This window comes from Somniosus microcephalus, chromosome 25 (genome assembly GCF_052327205.1).
Source record: "Somniosus microcephalus isolate GS21.2 chromosome 25, FLI_Smic_1.0, whole genome shotgun sequence".
In the NCBI taxonomy this organism is placed as follows: domain Eukaryota; kingdom Metazoa; phylum Chordata; class Chondrichthyes; order Squaliformes; family Somniosidae; genus Somniosus; species Somniosus microcephalus.
In genome coordinates this window covers 8,866,293-8,882,805 of record NC_141011.1, presented here as the reverse complement: position 1 = coordinate 8,882,805, position 16,513 = coordinate 8,866,293, and positions in this window count along the sequence as shown.

Sequence of the window (16,513 nt, the reverse complement as noted above, 5' to 3'; positions counted from 1 at the left end):
AACTGCCCCAAATGCGAGTTTTTTAGAAAACAGATCTCGTATTGTGGCCACGTTATCGATAACGAGGGGTTACATAAGTCCCCAGAGAAGATTGAGGCAATAGTCAAGGCTCCAGCACCGGAGAATGTTTCACAACTGAGGTCGTTCCTCGGTCTGGTAAACTACTACCATAAGTTCTTGTCAAATTTGTCTACAATACTACACCCACTGAACACCCTACTGCAAACTGGGGTGCCATGGAAGTGGAGTGACGAATGTAGACGAGCTCTCCAGAAGAGCAAAACACTAATCACATCGAAAGAGGTATTGGCCCATTACAACCCAGCATTACCAATTCGGTTGGCATGTGATGCGTCACCCTATGGCATTGGAGCGGTGCTGTCGCACAAATTCTCGGATAGCTCAGAGAGGCCAATAGCCTTTGCGTCACGATCACTAACCTCAGCCGAGTGTAACTATGCCCAGATTAACAGGGAGGCCCTCAGCCTAGTGTGGGGAGTGAAAAAGTTCAATCACTATCTGCACGGGCAGAAATTCACCTTGCTGACTGATCACCAGTCTCTTGTCTCCATTTTTAATCCGAAGAACGGCGTCCCGGTGATGACTGTGCAATGACTACAAAGGTGGTCACTTTTTCTAGGGGCGCATCACTATGAGATTGAATATAAGGGCACGAAACAGCATGGAAATGCTGATGGGCTATCACGCCTGCCACTGCCTACTGCGGAGGAAGCACCAGCAGTGGATCCTGTTGAAATATTCCATTCGACTATAGTTGAATACCTACCGGTAACTAACGCTTGTATCGAAAAGGAAACCCGAAATGACCCGACACTGTCTCGGGTATATGATTTGACGGTGAAGGGATGACCAGCACATGGCGACTCACTGTTGCCAGCATTCTCGGCAAGGAGAGAACAGCTGTCAGTGTGCCGGGGGACCTTGATGTGTGGATCCCGAGTGGTAATTCCACCCAAGTTAAGGGATGGAGTGCTCAATGAGCTTCATGAGGGTCATCTGGGAGGGGTAAAAATGAAAAGCCTAGCCAGGGCTTATGTGTGGTGGCCGGGAATCGATAAACAAATCGAGGACCTGACCAAGAGCTGCTCAGGATGCCAGAAAGTCCAAAATGCACCACCACAGGCCCCTCTACACCCATGGGAGTGGCCCTCATCTCCATGGCAACGGGTGCATATTGATTTTGCTGGTCCATTCATGGCCTCAATGTTTTTAATAGCCGTGGATGCCCACTCGAAATGGCCTGAGGTCATCAAAATGTCCTCCACCACCACGGAGAAAACTATTGCAGTCCTACAGACCATTTTTGCCAGGAATGGCTTGCCAGAACAGATTTGCTGCGACAACGGACCACAGTTTGTGTCCGAAGAGTTCCGGAGGTTCTTGAAAAAGAATGGGGTAAGGCATTACACATCCGCCCCGTATCATCCAGCCACAAATGGATTGGCTGAGAGGTTCGTACAAACCTTTAAGAAGGCAATAAAGGCTATGTACAATGACAACATTCCGCTGCAGCACAAGGTGGACAATTTCCTGCTCGCCTACCGGAATGCGACACATGCAGTCACCAACCAGGCCCCAGCCATGATGTTCTTTAACCGAAGGTTAAGATCTCGCCTGGATTTGCACAGACCAAACGTACGAAGAGATGTTGAGAGTAAGCAATTCCAGCACATCCATGAGAAGCCAACAAGGAGCTTCAATGTAGGGCAATCAGTCTTGGCCCGCGACAGCCGAACAGAAAAATGGCAGCCAGGAACGATATGCACACGGCAGGGCCCACTAATGTACACAGTGGACGTTGGGGAGAGCATCGTGAGACGCCATGCTGACCAGATCCTAGAGTCACAGGAACAAGTCAACCCCATGCCTCGCCGTTACGTACCTGGTGATGAACCCGACATACAGGTCGCATCTACCCCAGAAACAGTAGCATCGGAAGCTGATGAACCAACCGACAACAGGGGGCCAGAATCGCCTCTGCACCAAGAGCAAGACACTCGGGAAAGGCGCTATCCAGAAAGGATCAGGAAGCCTCCCCAAAGACTGAATTTATAAACAGACTATTTTCAGCTAATGTTGCATGTTAAAAGTGTTAATTGTAATTAGTTTGATATTTAATTGTTAAATGAGTGTTATGGTACTGTTAATCTAAAAGGGGAGGAATTGAAATGTATGTACCTTTAAGGGGGGAACTACTTTGTACAGCTCATGTATACTGTAGTACCGGCAGTGACCACACCTGTATATAACCCTGAGTAGTAATCTGTACAGATCAGCTGCAGTTTGAGCCACGTTGAGTAAACACCGTTTGTACCATTCTCCGCAGTCTGTGTCTGATTATACACGGACGTAACAGACAAGAGCTCTGTGTCCGCTATAGGGGTACAACTTTAAGAAATTGTATAAAATGTCAGAATGACCAAGGAAAGGCGGTATAGCTTTAAAAAAATCTTTAAAGGCAATTAAGGTCAATCAGGAACAAGCCTCAGCCTGGAAGGATAAAAGGCAGGGTATAATGGGGCATTTGGGGAGAGGTTAGAGCGAAAGGAACAAAGAGTGAGAATGTGTTCTGCTGGAAATCCCTGTTACTGTTCTGTTCATCTCTGCATCTCTAGTCTGTGTGTCTAATTGAGCACTGGGTCCTGGGCCTGCTTCAGCTTATTAAACTACGTCCATATTTATAATGGGCAACAACAAAATGGGCAACAATATTGGCAAACAGCGATGTAGAACAGCAATGGGAAACACTTAAAACGGTGTTCAACAGAGTGCAGGAAAAATATATTCCGCTAAAAGGAAAGAACAAACTAAACACTAATGAGACTCCATGGATGAATAAAGACATAAGGGAACAATTGAGGGTAAGGAAAGAGGAATACATTAAGTGCATAGACAGCAGGGGAGTGCATGATAAGGGAAAATACGAAAAGATTAGGAGAGAAGTCAAAAAAACAATTAGGAAGGCAAAGAGGAACTATGAAATTAAATTATCAAGGAACATAAAACAAAATAGTAAAATATTTTACAGGCACATCAATAAAAAAGGAAGGTTGGGATGGGAATAGGGCCATTAAGGGATAGACAGGATAACACCACAGGTAACGATAGAGAAATGGCAGAAAAATTAAATCATTATTTTGCTTCAGTATTTACCAGGGAGATATAACAGGTGGACATGACATTGGATGATGGGATTAGTAATGAGATAAGTGCATTTAAAATAAAAAGGGGATATATTAAATAAACTAATCAAACTCAAAGAGGATAAAACCCCTGGTCCGGGTGGATTGCATCCACGCATTTTAAAAGAATCTAGGGAAGAGATAGCAGAGGCATTACTACACATATTTAATAATTCATTAGAAAAAGGTGTAGTGCCAGAGGACTGGCGGATAGTTAACATAATACCTATATTTAAGAAGCGGGATAGAACATGTCCAGGGAATTATAAACCAGTCAGCTTAACATCGGTGGTAGGAAAAATAATGGAATCCCTACTAAAGGAGAAAATAGAAGAACATCTAGAAACCAAAAATTTGATAATGAACAGTCAGCATGGATTTCAAAAGGGAAAGTCTTGCTTGTCCAACCTTATTCAATTTTCGAAGAGCTAACAGAGAGAATAGACAATGGTAATGCAGTAATTTATCTGGATTTTCAAAAGGCCTTCGATAAGGTACCCCATAATAGACTGATGAACAAGGTCAGAGAATACGGAGTCAGGGGACAAGTAGCAGAATGGATTGCTGGCTGGCTTCAAGACAGAAAGCAGAGAGTGGGAGTAAATGGTAGCTACTCACAGTGGCAGAAGGTAGGTAGTGGTGTTCCACAATGATCAGTGCTGGGACCACTGCTGTTCACAATTTATATTAATGATTTAGACTTTGGAATCAAAAACACAATTTCTAAATTTGCGGATGACACCAAATTGGGGGGGGATAGTCAATACTGAGGAGGACATTAATAAACTTGCAGAATGAGCATATAATTGTCAAATGAAGTTCAACATAGTTAAATGTGAGGAATGGGGAGGTGATTTATTACGGTACTTGGAGGGTGCGAGTCTAGGTGGGGTAGAGGAACAAAGGGATCTCGGAGTACAAATACACAAATCACTAAAAGTAGCGACACAGGTTAGGAAGGCCATAAAAAAAGCAAACCAAGCACTAGGGTTTATTTCTAGAGGTATAGAATTGAAAAGTAGGGAAGTTACACGAAACCTGTATCGAACCTTGGTTAGACCATACTTAGAGTACTGTGTACAGTTCTGGTTGCCATATTATAAAAAGGATATAGAGGCACTGGAGAGGGTGCAGAGAAGATTTACAAGGATGATACCAGAAATGCGAGGGTTTACATATCAGGAAAGGATGAACAGGCTGGGTCTCTTTTCTCTTGGAAAAAAGAAGGCTGAGGGGTGACCTAATAGAGGTCTTTAAAATTATGAAAGGTTTTGACAGAGCGGATACAGAGAGAGTGTTTCCACTTGTGGGGAAGAGCATAACTAGAGGCTATCGATATAAGGTAGTCACCAAGAAATTCAATAGGGAATTCAGAAGAAACTTCTTTACTCAAAGAGTGGTGAGTATGTGGAACTCGTTACGAGAGGGAGTGGTTGCCCCACAACCCCCCGAGATATCTGCGCTCCTCTAATTCTGCCCTCTTGCGGATCCCTGATTATAATCGCTCAACCTTTGGTGGCCGTGCCTTCTGTTGCCTAGGCCCTAAGCTCTGGAATTCCCTGCCTAAACCTCTCTGCCTCGCTACCTCTCTCTCCTCCTTTAAGACGCTCCTTAAAACCTCTTTGACCAAGCTTTTGGTCACCTGCCCTAATTTCTCCTTGTGTGGCTTGGTGTCAAATTTTTGTCTTATAATACTCCTGTGAAGCGCCTTGGGATATTTTATTACGTTAAAGGCGCTATATAAATACAAGTTGTTGTTGAAGTGAATAGTATAGATGCATTTAAGGGGAGGCTAGACAAGCATATGAGGGAGAAGGGAATAGAGGGTTATGCTGATAGATTTAGATGAGGAAAGTCGGGAGGAGGCTCGAGTGGAGCATAAATGCCGGCATGGACTGGTTGGGCCGAATGGCCTGTTTCTGTGCCGTATATCCTGTGTAATCCTATGTAATAATGGAGGTTGCCCACTCTACAGCCTTTCGGAGTAGGCTAGGTACAGGAGTGGTTTCATAATGATGCCACTTGCTGGCTCAATGACAGATGCATTCCATGTGCCTCATCCCATGGAGCATTTTGCTAACAGCAGGATGTGGAACATTTTCTCGTGTATCCTAAACCCAACGAGCAGCCTTATAGTCTCAAGATCAAAAGCTGAATTCAACAACAACAACAAGAACTTGTATTGATATAGCGCCTTTAACATAGTAAAATGTCCCAAAGCGCTTCACAGGAGTGATTATAAGACAAGAGCTGAAGAAAACAACTTGAACCCAGTTGGTTTTATCCATCCACCTTCCTATTACAGCTTTTCAAGTCTACAACAATCAGCCAGGATCTAGCTGGACTCCACATCTGAAGGATGGCTTGTTATAAGTTTAGAATTGTACAGCACAGAAAGAAACCATGGCCCATTGCTAGAGCAATACAAAACGAATCCCACTGCCCCCATCTCTCCCCGCAGACCTTGATTTTCCTCTGCTTCAAACATTTATCAACTTTTTCTCTATAAGATGCAGTGTTGCTTTAACCACTCTCTCATCAGTGACAGTCCACCCAGAGGAAATGGTGTTTCCCCATTCACTCTATAGAAACCTTTCATCATTTGAAAAATCTCTCGTAAATCACCTCTTAGACTTGTCTGCCCAAATGAACGTAGCCATAATATTTTAAGTCGTTCCACTTAACGACAGTTTCTCCCCTCTGGCAACATCCCGCTAATCTACGCTTTACCCTCTCTATGATTTTAATGTCCTTTCTATAATGGGGGGGGGGGGGGCAAAACTGCACACAGCTCTCTAATTGTGGCCTTTTCATTTCTTGTACAAATTTGTCACTACCTCTTTGCTTTTGTGCTCTATGCCCCATTTATAAAAGCTAAAATGTCACTGTCCTATTTTTACATCTTTATCTCGCACACACTTGCAAAGAATAAATTTAAAGCCCTCGATCTTTCTGTTCATCCACACCTTTCAGCATCTTCCCTTTGAGTGTATGCTTCCATTCCTCATGCTTCCTCCCAGACTTTTCTGCTTTAAACTGTATCTGCTACCTGCACACCCAATCTGCTAACTTATGTCCTCCAGAAGTCTATTACACTGTTTGCCAAAATCCCTATTTTTATGAGAACAATATATCATGATATCCTCTGTATGTACCGAGAACAAAAATAGATCCAGCACTGGAGTTGGGGCACACCACATCCAGCCCTAACCCTTGATCTCCTGTCCATCAACCAACAACCTATTCATACCACTACACTCCCTTTTATACCTTCTATCAGGACTTGCCGTTTATGGAAGCTTGTGGTAAGAACATAACACCATAAGAAATAGGAGCAGGAGTCGGCCATTCGGCCTTTCAAGACTGCTCCTCCATTCAACAAGATCATGGCTGATCTTCTACCTCAACTCCACCTTCCTGCACTATCCCCATATCCTTTGATTCACTTAGTATCTAAAAATCTATCGATCTCTGTCTCGAATATACTGAACGACTGAGCAACCACAGCCCTCTGGGGCAGAGAATTCCAAAGATTCACCTTTGAGTGGAGAAATTTCTCCTCATCTCAGTCGTAAATAGCCAACCCCTTATTCTGAGACTGAGATCCCTAATTCTAGACTCCCCAGCCAGGGCAAACATCCTCCTAGCATCTACCCTTCAAGCCCCTTAAAAAATTTACATGTTTCAATTAGGTCACCTCTCATTCTTCTAAATTCTGGGGAATATAGGCCTAGTCTACTCAATGTCTCCTCATAGGACAATCCCCTTCATCCCAGGAATCAGTCTAGTGAACCTTCATTGCACTCCCTCTAAGGCAAGTATATCCTTCCTTAGGTAAGGACACCAACACTGTGCACAGTACTCCAGGTGTAGTCTCTCCAAAGCCCCATATAATTGTAGTAAGAATTCTTTACTTTTATACACTAATCCCTTTGTAATAAAGGCCAACATACTTTCCTAATTGCTTGCTGTACCTGCATGTTAACTTCCTGTGATTCGTGTGCAAGGACAGCCAGGTCCCTCTGAATACAACATTTCCCAGTTTCTCACCATTTAAAAAATATTCTGCTTTTCTGTTTTTCCTACCAAAGTGAATAACTTCACACTTCTCCACATTATATTCCATCTGCCATGTTCTTGCCCACTCACTTAACCTGTCTATATCCCTTTGAAGTCTATTCGCGCCCTCCTTACAGCTTACTTTCACACCTAGCTTTGTATCGTCAGCAAACTTGGACACATTACACTCGGTCACTTCATCTAAGTCATCGATATAGATTGTAAATAACTGAGGCCCAAACACTGATCCTTGTGGTACCCCACTAGTTACAACCTGCCAACCTAAAAATGACCCGTTTATTCCTACTCTGTGTTTTCTGTCCATTAACCAATCCTCAATCCATGCGAATACATTACTCCCAAGCCCATTAGCTCTAATTTTGTGTAATAACCACTTGTGTGGCACCTTATCAAATGCTTTTTGAAAAACAAAGTACACTACATCCACTGGTTCCCCCTTATCTTCACTGCTAGTTGCAACCTCAAAAAACTCTACTAGATTTGTAAAACACGATTTCCCTTTCATAAATCCTTGTTACCACATCTCTAATAATAGATTCTTGCATTTTCCCTACATTTTCTGAAGCAGAAAAAGAGCGCGTGTGACAAATGTCAGGTGGAGAATAAATGTGTGAATCAGGCTAAATATAGAAAGTTCAGAGGAGAAGTGAAAAAAAAAATAAGAGGGTAAATATAGAAAGTTCAGAGGAGAAGTGAATAAGAAGATAAGAGGGGCAAAGAGAGGGTATGAGAATCGAATGGCAGCTAATATAAAAGGTAATCCAAAAGTCTTCTATAGGCATATAAATAGTAAGAGGAGGGGTGGGGCTGATTAGCGACCAAAAAGCAGACCTACGCATGGAGGCAGAGGGCATGGCTGAGATAATAAATGAGTATTTTGCATCTGTCTTCACCAAGGAAGAAGACGCTGCCATAGACATAGTAAAGGAGGAGGTAGAGTAGATACTGGATGGGATAAAAATTGATAAAGAGGAGGTACTAGAAAGGCTGGCTGTACTTAAAGTAGATAAGTCACCAGGACCAGATGGGATGCTTCCTAGGATGCTGAGGGAAGTGAAGGAAGAAATCACAAAGGTACTGGTCATAATCTTCCAATCCTCCTTGGATATGGGGCTGGTGCCAGAGGACTGGAGAATTGCAAATGTTACACCTTTGTTCAAAAAAGGGTGTAAGGATAAACCCAGCAACTACAGGCCAGTCAGTTTGACCTCGGTAGTGGGGAAGCTTTTAGAAACAACAATCAAGGACAAAATTAACAGTCACTTGGACAAGTGTGGATTCATTAAGGAAAGCCAGCACGGATTTGTTAAAGGCAAATCGTGTTTAACCAACTTGATCGAGTTTTTGATAAGGTAAAAGAGAGGGATGAGGGCAATGTGGTTGAGGTGGTGTGCATGGACTTCCAAAAGGCATTCGACAAAGTGACACATAATAGGCTTGCCAACAATGTTGAAGCCCATGGAATATAAGGGACAGTGGCAGCATGGATACGGAATTGGCTAAGTGACAGGAAACAGGGAATAGTGGTGAACAGTTATTTTTCGGACTGGAGGAAGGTGTACAGTGGTGTTCCCCAGGGGTCGGTTCTAGGACCACTGCTTTTCTTGATATATATTAATGACTTGGATGTGGGTGTACAGGGCACAATTTCAAAATTTGCAGATGACACAAAGCTTGGAAGTATAGTGAACAGTGAGGAGGATAGTGATAAACTGTGAGGTGATGCAGTTTGGCAGAAGGAACAGGGGGAGGCAATATACACTTAAAATGGCACAGTTTTAAAGAGTGTGCAGGGACAGAGGGATCTGGGAGTTAATGTGCATAGGTCCCTGAAGGTGGCAGGACATATTGAGAGAGTGGTTAGCAAAGCATATGGGATATTGGGCTTCATAATTAGAGGTATTGAGTACAAAAGTAGAGAAGTTTTGCTGAACATTTATAAAGCACTGGTTAGGCCACTACTGGAATATTGCATCCAGTTCTGGTCACCACACTTTAGGAAGGATGTGAAGGCCCTTGAGAGGGTGCAGAGGAGATTTACCATAATGGTTCCGGGGATGGGGGATCTTAGCTACAAGGACAGGTTGGAGAAGCTGGATTTGTTTTCATTAGAGCAAAGGAGGTTGAGGGGTGATTTGATAGAGGTGTACAGGATTATGACGGGTTTAGATAGGCTAGACGGGGAAAGGCTGTACCCACTAGTTGATGGTACAAGGACTAGGGGACACAGATTTAACGTTTTGGGCAAGAGATACAGGGGGGATGTGAGGAAAAACTTTTTTATGCAGCGAGTGGTGAGGACCTGGAACTCGCTGCCGACGGAAGTGGTGGAAGCGGAGAGCGGGGAAATGGGACTGACTGGATTGCTCTACAGAGAGCCGGCATGGACTCGATGGGCTGAATGGCTTCCTCCTGTGCCATTATGACTCTATGGGCTCGATTTTCCAAGCCCCGAGGAGGCGGGTTTGGAGGCGGGAGTGGTGGGAAAATTGCAGAATTTCCCCGAGGCAGGAAGGGGAATAGTGCCAATTAACTGCCTGTTAACAGGTAGTTAACAGGCAGTTTTTTGCCTAATCCTTATTTTTACCCCTAAAGTGTGGGCTGTCCGATGGCTCCGAACCTCGCCAAGTTAGCAAGGCAGACCATGGGTCTACAGGGGTTGGAGGGATCGAGATGTCCGTTGTGCAGGTGAGTGATGGGTGCATGTGTGCAGAGGTAAGTGTGTGAGGTAAGTGTAAAGGCCTAGAAATTCAGTAAGGCCCCGCCAGCTCGCTTGCGCCCAAAAGTTAGCGCTGCGCGCGGAGCCAGTTGCGACCGTCAGAAATTCAGTTTCTGCGCCCCAAGTCGGAACCGGGTGCTATTACAGGGTGTGCCCGCCCCCGCTTGGGGCGCTGAAACTGAATTTCAGCGCTGTAGGTGCCGCTGCGCCACCCGCTGCGGAACTGCAGGCCTCCTCCTTCTCTTAAGGGGGAGGTGCCTGCAACGGGGAGATCGCCGCTTGATAGTGCCGGCAAATGAGCCCGGCACCACGGAGAAGTGCCGGGCTCGCGGAAAGCAGCTGGCAATGCCGCGGGGGGGGTGGTGGAGGAGGCCGGGGAAGGAGGTGCGGGCAGGCGGCCGCCGAAAAAGCGGCCGGCCGCACATCCGCCTTAACTCGCCCCAGTAACGCTACAGTACGGCCCCGTTTTCTGATCGCTGTTTGCGGCCGCTGCGGAAGAGGCGGCCGCAACTAAATATGGGGGTCGGGCCGGTATCGGGGCGGAACCGGGGCACTGCGCACACCGATGATGTCATCGGTGCCGGCGCAGCACTAACGGCTACCGTCGCCATTACCGCTGCGCTGAATATCAGCACAAACTCCTCTATTGGCGCAGAAGCCCTCTTTGGGTGGTAACTGGCCGCAAAGCTGGCGGCGCCTTACTGAATTTCTAGGCCACAGTGTTTTAATAAGTTTTACTTACCTTTACTTTCTCCTGCAGGCTTCCTTCCTTCAGTTCTCGGGAGTCCCTCAGCTCACCGGCACAGAAAGCAGAATGGCCGCTGAACTGTCAAAAGCTGCAGCATTCAGCTTTCTGGTCTGGAGAGCTCTCTAACTGAGTCTGAGTAGAAGGACTCAAGTTAGAAGACAAATTGTCAGTGTTTGACTGCTTCACAGAGCTGTCAAACGCTGATTTTTCATCTGTCAAAAGCTCTTGACAGATGAAATGTCAATCGCTGAAGTCACCAGTAACCAGGTGTCCCTTAATTGGCCTGCTGAGCCCGCTGGGCGGGCTTAACAAGGTCAATCAAGGGAAAGTAGCGTGGGTTGGCCACAAGTCGATGGAGGCGGGACTACAACCCAAAAAGTGGGAGTCCCGCCTCCAAAAACTCCCCATTGACAAAATCCAGCCCTATGACTCTACGGGGGAAAAATTCAGTTGGCTTGTGCCTCCCGTTAGCGCCTTAAGAGGCCGCTAATGGAGTGCAACACAACTAACGCCCGTGCGCGGCGATGTTTGCGCCGCTCACGAAATTAACCAGACATTTTGTGGCGGCGCTAAACACTACCGCCACTATCTCCTGCGCCGGCAGATCATGATGTCAGTCAAGTGTGCAACGCCCCGGTAGTGCCCTGGACTGGATATTAAGTGGCGCCCCCTGCCTTACTGCCTGCGGCTAGCAACAACAGGTTGAGGGGAGCGTTTTGCAGTCAGGAAGGGACTGGGGGAGCGCTATTTATAGGTGACCGCTTCCTGCCTTTTTTTGTTGGTGACATTTTTGCACCATGCATTCTGAGAGAGAGAGAGAGAGAGAGAGAGAGAGACTTCTGGAGAGATTCAATGCTGTGTGAAGGAGTTTTGGGTACTGAGCAGCACTTTGCAGGTTCATTTTGATTTGCCCCTCCTTGTATCGATTTAGAAGAGACTGTGGGGGCTGCACTCTGAGCTCTTTCCCTGGGTCTCTCCATTGTTCTTTCCAGCAGATTTGATGTACAGGTCTTTCCAGGCTGCAATGAGTAGGATGTGGATGGAGAACAAGATCAACCCTCCCCTTTAAGAACTGGCCAGCGCCATTGTGCCTGTGTTCCATTGCTGACTCGCTCCTCGGCCTTTGCGCCTTAAGACAGGTGTGCAGCACCTGATTTAGCGCTCCAATCACCTCCAAGGGCGATAAAAGCCAAGTTTGCAGTCGGAGGCGATAATTAGCGCCAGGCGCTAAACTTTGCGCACGGCCGATAATCGCACCCCAAACCGGGTGATACTGAATTTCTCCCTGTTAAGTATGTGTATTGTATTGAACAATTAACACAAAGACTTAAACGTATAACTCAAACAGGTCTTTACTGGTTGGAGGTAGGGACTATACGTAGGTCTTTACTTCATGCCCACAGGCGGGAACTGAGGGGGATCAGTACCCACAGTACTATTTATACCCCTATGGCCAGGAGTGGTACTGCGTATCACTACGCCCAACAAGTAGTGCAGTCCTGTCCATAGGTTCAAAGTAGCACACATATTACATACACAACACTCCCCCTATGACTTCAAGAGGACATAGACAGGCTGGTGGAATGGGCGGACACGTGACAGATGAAATTTAATGCCGGAAAGTGCGAAGAGATACATTTTGGTAGAAAGAATGAAGAGAGGAAATATAAACTAAAGGGTACAATCCTAAAGTGGGTGTATGAACAGAAAGACCTTGGGGTATATGTGCACAAATCATTGAAGATGGCAGGGCAGGTTGAAAAGCAGCTAAAAAAGCTTATGGGATTCTGGGCTTCATGAATAGAGGTATACAGTGCAAAAGCGAGGAAGTTATGATGCACCTTTATAAAACACTGGTTCAGCCTCAACTGGAGTATTGTGTCCAATTGTGAGCACCGCACTTTAGGAAGGATATGAAGGCCTTAGAGAAGGTGCAGAAAAGATTTACGAGAATGGTTCCAGGGATGAGGGATTTTGTTTACGTGGATAGACTGGAGAAGCTGGGGTTGTTCTCCTTAGAGCAGAGAAGATTGAGAGGAGATTTGATAGAGGTGTTCAAAATTATGAGGGGTCTGGACAGAGTAGATAGAGAGAAACTGTTCCCATTGGCAGAAGGGTCGAGAACCAGTGAACACAGATTTAAGGTGATTGTCAGAAGAACCAAAGGCGACATGAGGGAAACCTTTTTTACGCAGCGAGTGGTTAGGATCTGGAATGCACTGCCTGAAAAGTGGTGGAGGCAGACTCAATCACTGCTTTCAAAAGGGAATTGGATAAGTACCTGAAGCAAAAAAATTTGCAAGGCTACGGAGAAAGGGCGGGGGAGTGGGACTAGCTGAAGTGCTCTGGCAGAGAGCCGGCACGGGCTCGACGGGCCAGAAGGCCTTCTACCATGCTGTAACCATTCTATGATACTGGTGCCAGGCTAACTGGTCTATCGTTCCCTGTTTTCTTTCTCCCACCTTTCTTGAATAGCAGATTTACATTTTCTACCTTCCAATCTAGGGAATTCTGGAAGATCGAAACCAATGCATCCACTATCTCTGTAGCTACTTCTTTCAAAACCCTGGGATGTAGGTCATCAGGTCCAGGGGATTTGTCGACTTTTAGTTCCATTAATTTCTCCAGTACAATTTCTTTACGAATACTAATTTGTTTAATTTCCTCATTCTCACTGGACCCTTGGTTCCCCATTATTTCCAGAGTATTATTTGTGTCTTCTACCGTGAAGATAGAAACAAATTATTTGTTTATTGTCGCTGCCATTTCTTTATTCCCCATTATAATTTCTCCTGTCTCTGCCTGCAAGGGATCCTTATTTACTTTTGCTAATCTCTTCCTTTTTACATACCTATAGAAGCTTTTACAATGGCCCAGTAATTCGGGTCCCAACGCGTGAGTAAGCACCGTGTACTCACGTGTGGGCCCGATGGAAGTGCCGGTTTTCAACATGCACAGCGCATGCGTGGAAAACCGGCATTTCCTTTCCTCTGAACCAAGGGGTTCAGAGGTGGAACGCATGCGCGCAGGAGTCTGCGCGTGCACGCTGAAATTCCTTTTTTTTTTACAGGGTTGCCCGTGCGATAAGGCCTCCAGTTTTTACGCAAGAAAAAAGCAGACGTAAGTACTTAGTTTTAAAAGGTAAGTGGTCTATCAATTAAAGTTAGAAATTTTTTTCAACAGGTTTATTACTTTTAAAGACTTTACAGCAAGGTAAGTGTATTTTTAGACCCGATTTGTTGAAAAATTATTTTTTTCAAAAATTTGAATAATTGTTTAAATTAGTTTTTTACAGTTATTAATAGTTCATTTAATTAGTGGGATTTTTAAAAACTTTTATTTGAAGTTTAAGTACTGTTTTGGGCACCCGGAGTTTTCATGAGTTTGACAGTTCTTACAATCAAACTCATGAATGAACTTTTGCAACCTCCGATTGGTTGCCCAGTGCTCACGTGATCCCAGCCGGCTCATCGAACTAACTACGCCGCTGGATCACGCAAGCACAGCGCGCCGGGAGCTGAACCGGGCCACAGAGAGGAAATGCACGCAGGGCCAGGCTTCAACTGTCGGCGCGCTAGGTAAGTGTAGGTCGGGGGCTTGCACCCGCGGGAAGCCCCCGACACCAATTTCTGGGCCAATCTGTTTTAATATCTCTTGCTAGTTTATTCTCATGTTCTATTTTCTCTCTCTTTATCAGTTGCTTGGTCCTCCTTTGTTTAATTCTAAAATCCCCTCAATCCTCAGTCATTGTTTTGTCATTGAAAATTGATCCTTGAATTTGTAAACACCAACATTTTACCAACTCTTAAAGATGAACCATCACTGCTCCAATATAGATTAATTCCTGTAACTCTGGGTCTCCTGATGTAAAACAAGGTCATTCCGAATAAAAACATGAGAACTACAGAGGTGAATCCCACAACAACACATACAGACAGCTCATCCACTCCATTTTTTTCCTCAAAATTGACAAAAAATTCCTCTGGGAAATTGCATGCCAACCACAGCAAACCTGAGGTTATTAATTATTTACAACTCTCTCCGTACAAGAGTCAAATAGAATGCAATAACGTCGGGCTCATTCCTCAGTAATCAAGCTCGGGGTATTCATTATTTACCATTAATAACCAGTACATTGTTAGTTAAGGAGAAAGCAGAGGCTTATGTACTGTGACAGGACCTGGCGGTCAGTTTACAGTGACAACTTGTTTCCGCTGTAAATCTCCCAGGGTAGCTTCAGTCTTTGCTGCGCTCCAATCAATAGTACACCAGAGCAGTTCAAATGCACCTTCGAGCCAAAAGAAGTATTTAAGATGGTATTAGTTTTGTGTCTGACTGGCAGGGGTACGGTGGGAGCAGCAGTCTATTTTACGAGGATATCCTCAATCGGATCTGAAAGAAAATCGACACGCAGGAGATACAGAGTTATGGAATAATTATTAAAGGCACTGACTGATGGAGGTTCTAAAAGGAGTCTGCTGCCATCAATTAGCTTTTGTAATGTTACAAACTCCTATTTAGCTTCTGAACAAATTCATCTTGAACAGCCACAGGGAGGAAGGAGGGAAGAAAACCATTGCTGTTTAAAATGGAACAAAACTGTTTGCGAACAGCACTGAGAATATTCAATATTCTCAATAAAAATAAATCACAGTCCTTCCAATAGTCTTACCTATGAAGAATTTTACAAGTATTGGCCTATGAATTACTGCCCGTGATAATTGTAGACAGTATAGCGTCTCTCAGTTCATTAACGTTGGGATAAACCTGATCACTATAAATGATATCACCTCCTTTAAAGCACGGGACAGAGCAATGTTTTAAGACATATTAATCGTTCCTTTGCTAATGTCATCAACAGTAATCTCTAGGCCAGTGTCATCACAAAGGCTCTTCTATAGTTAGGCCCAGAGATACATTACTCAAATATTCGACCTCTAACTGCTCCCCTCCTGGCCTCCTGTCAGGGCTATAAAGCTACATCGACCTGAGCTGCCTTGTGCTGGGAGCTTTGCACCACCCTGAAATCCAACAGCCAAGCTCACCAAATCGATCCCAGTTATATACGCACAGGGAGATCACAGAGATAATGAGCATCCCATCAACCTGTGACCAAGGCCATGTGCAAAGAGGTAAGAAAATCTTACCACTCTTTCCTATTTTCACAGGTTGTAGAAACATACACTTCCCAGCTGCTTTCAAAAAACTCTGCCTGCATGAAGCATGTCCATTTACACACACTCCCTGGCTGTATGTCCATTTACACACCCTCCCTGGCTGTATGTCCATTTACACACACTCCCTGGCTGTATGTCCATTTACACACACTCCCTGGCTGTATGTCCATTTACACACACTCCCTGGCTGTATGTCCATTTACACACACTCCCTGGCTGTATGTCCATTTACACACACTCCCTGGCTGTATGTCCATTTACACACACTCCCTGGCTGTATGTCCATTTACACACACTCCCTGGCTGTATGTCCATTTACACACACTCCCTGGCTGTATGTCCATTTACACACACTCCCTGGCTGTATGTCCATTTACACACACTCCCTGGCTGTATGTCCATTTACACACACGCCCTGGCTGTATGTCCATTGACACACACTCCCTGGCTGTATGTCCATTGACACACACTCCCTGGCTGTATGTCCATTTACACACACTCCCTGGCTGTATGTCCATTTACACACACTCCCTGGCTGTATGTCCATTTACACGCACTCCCTGGCTGTATGTCCATTTACACACAC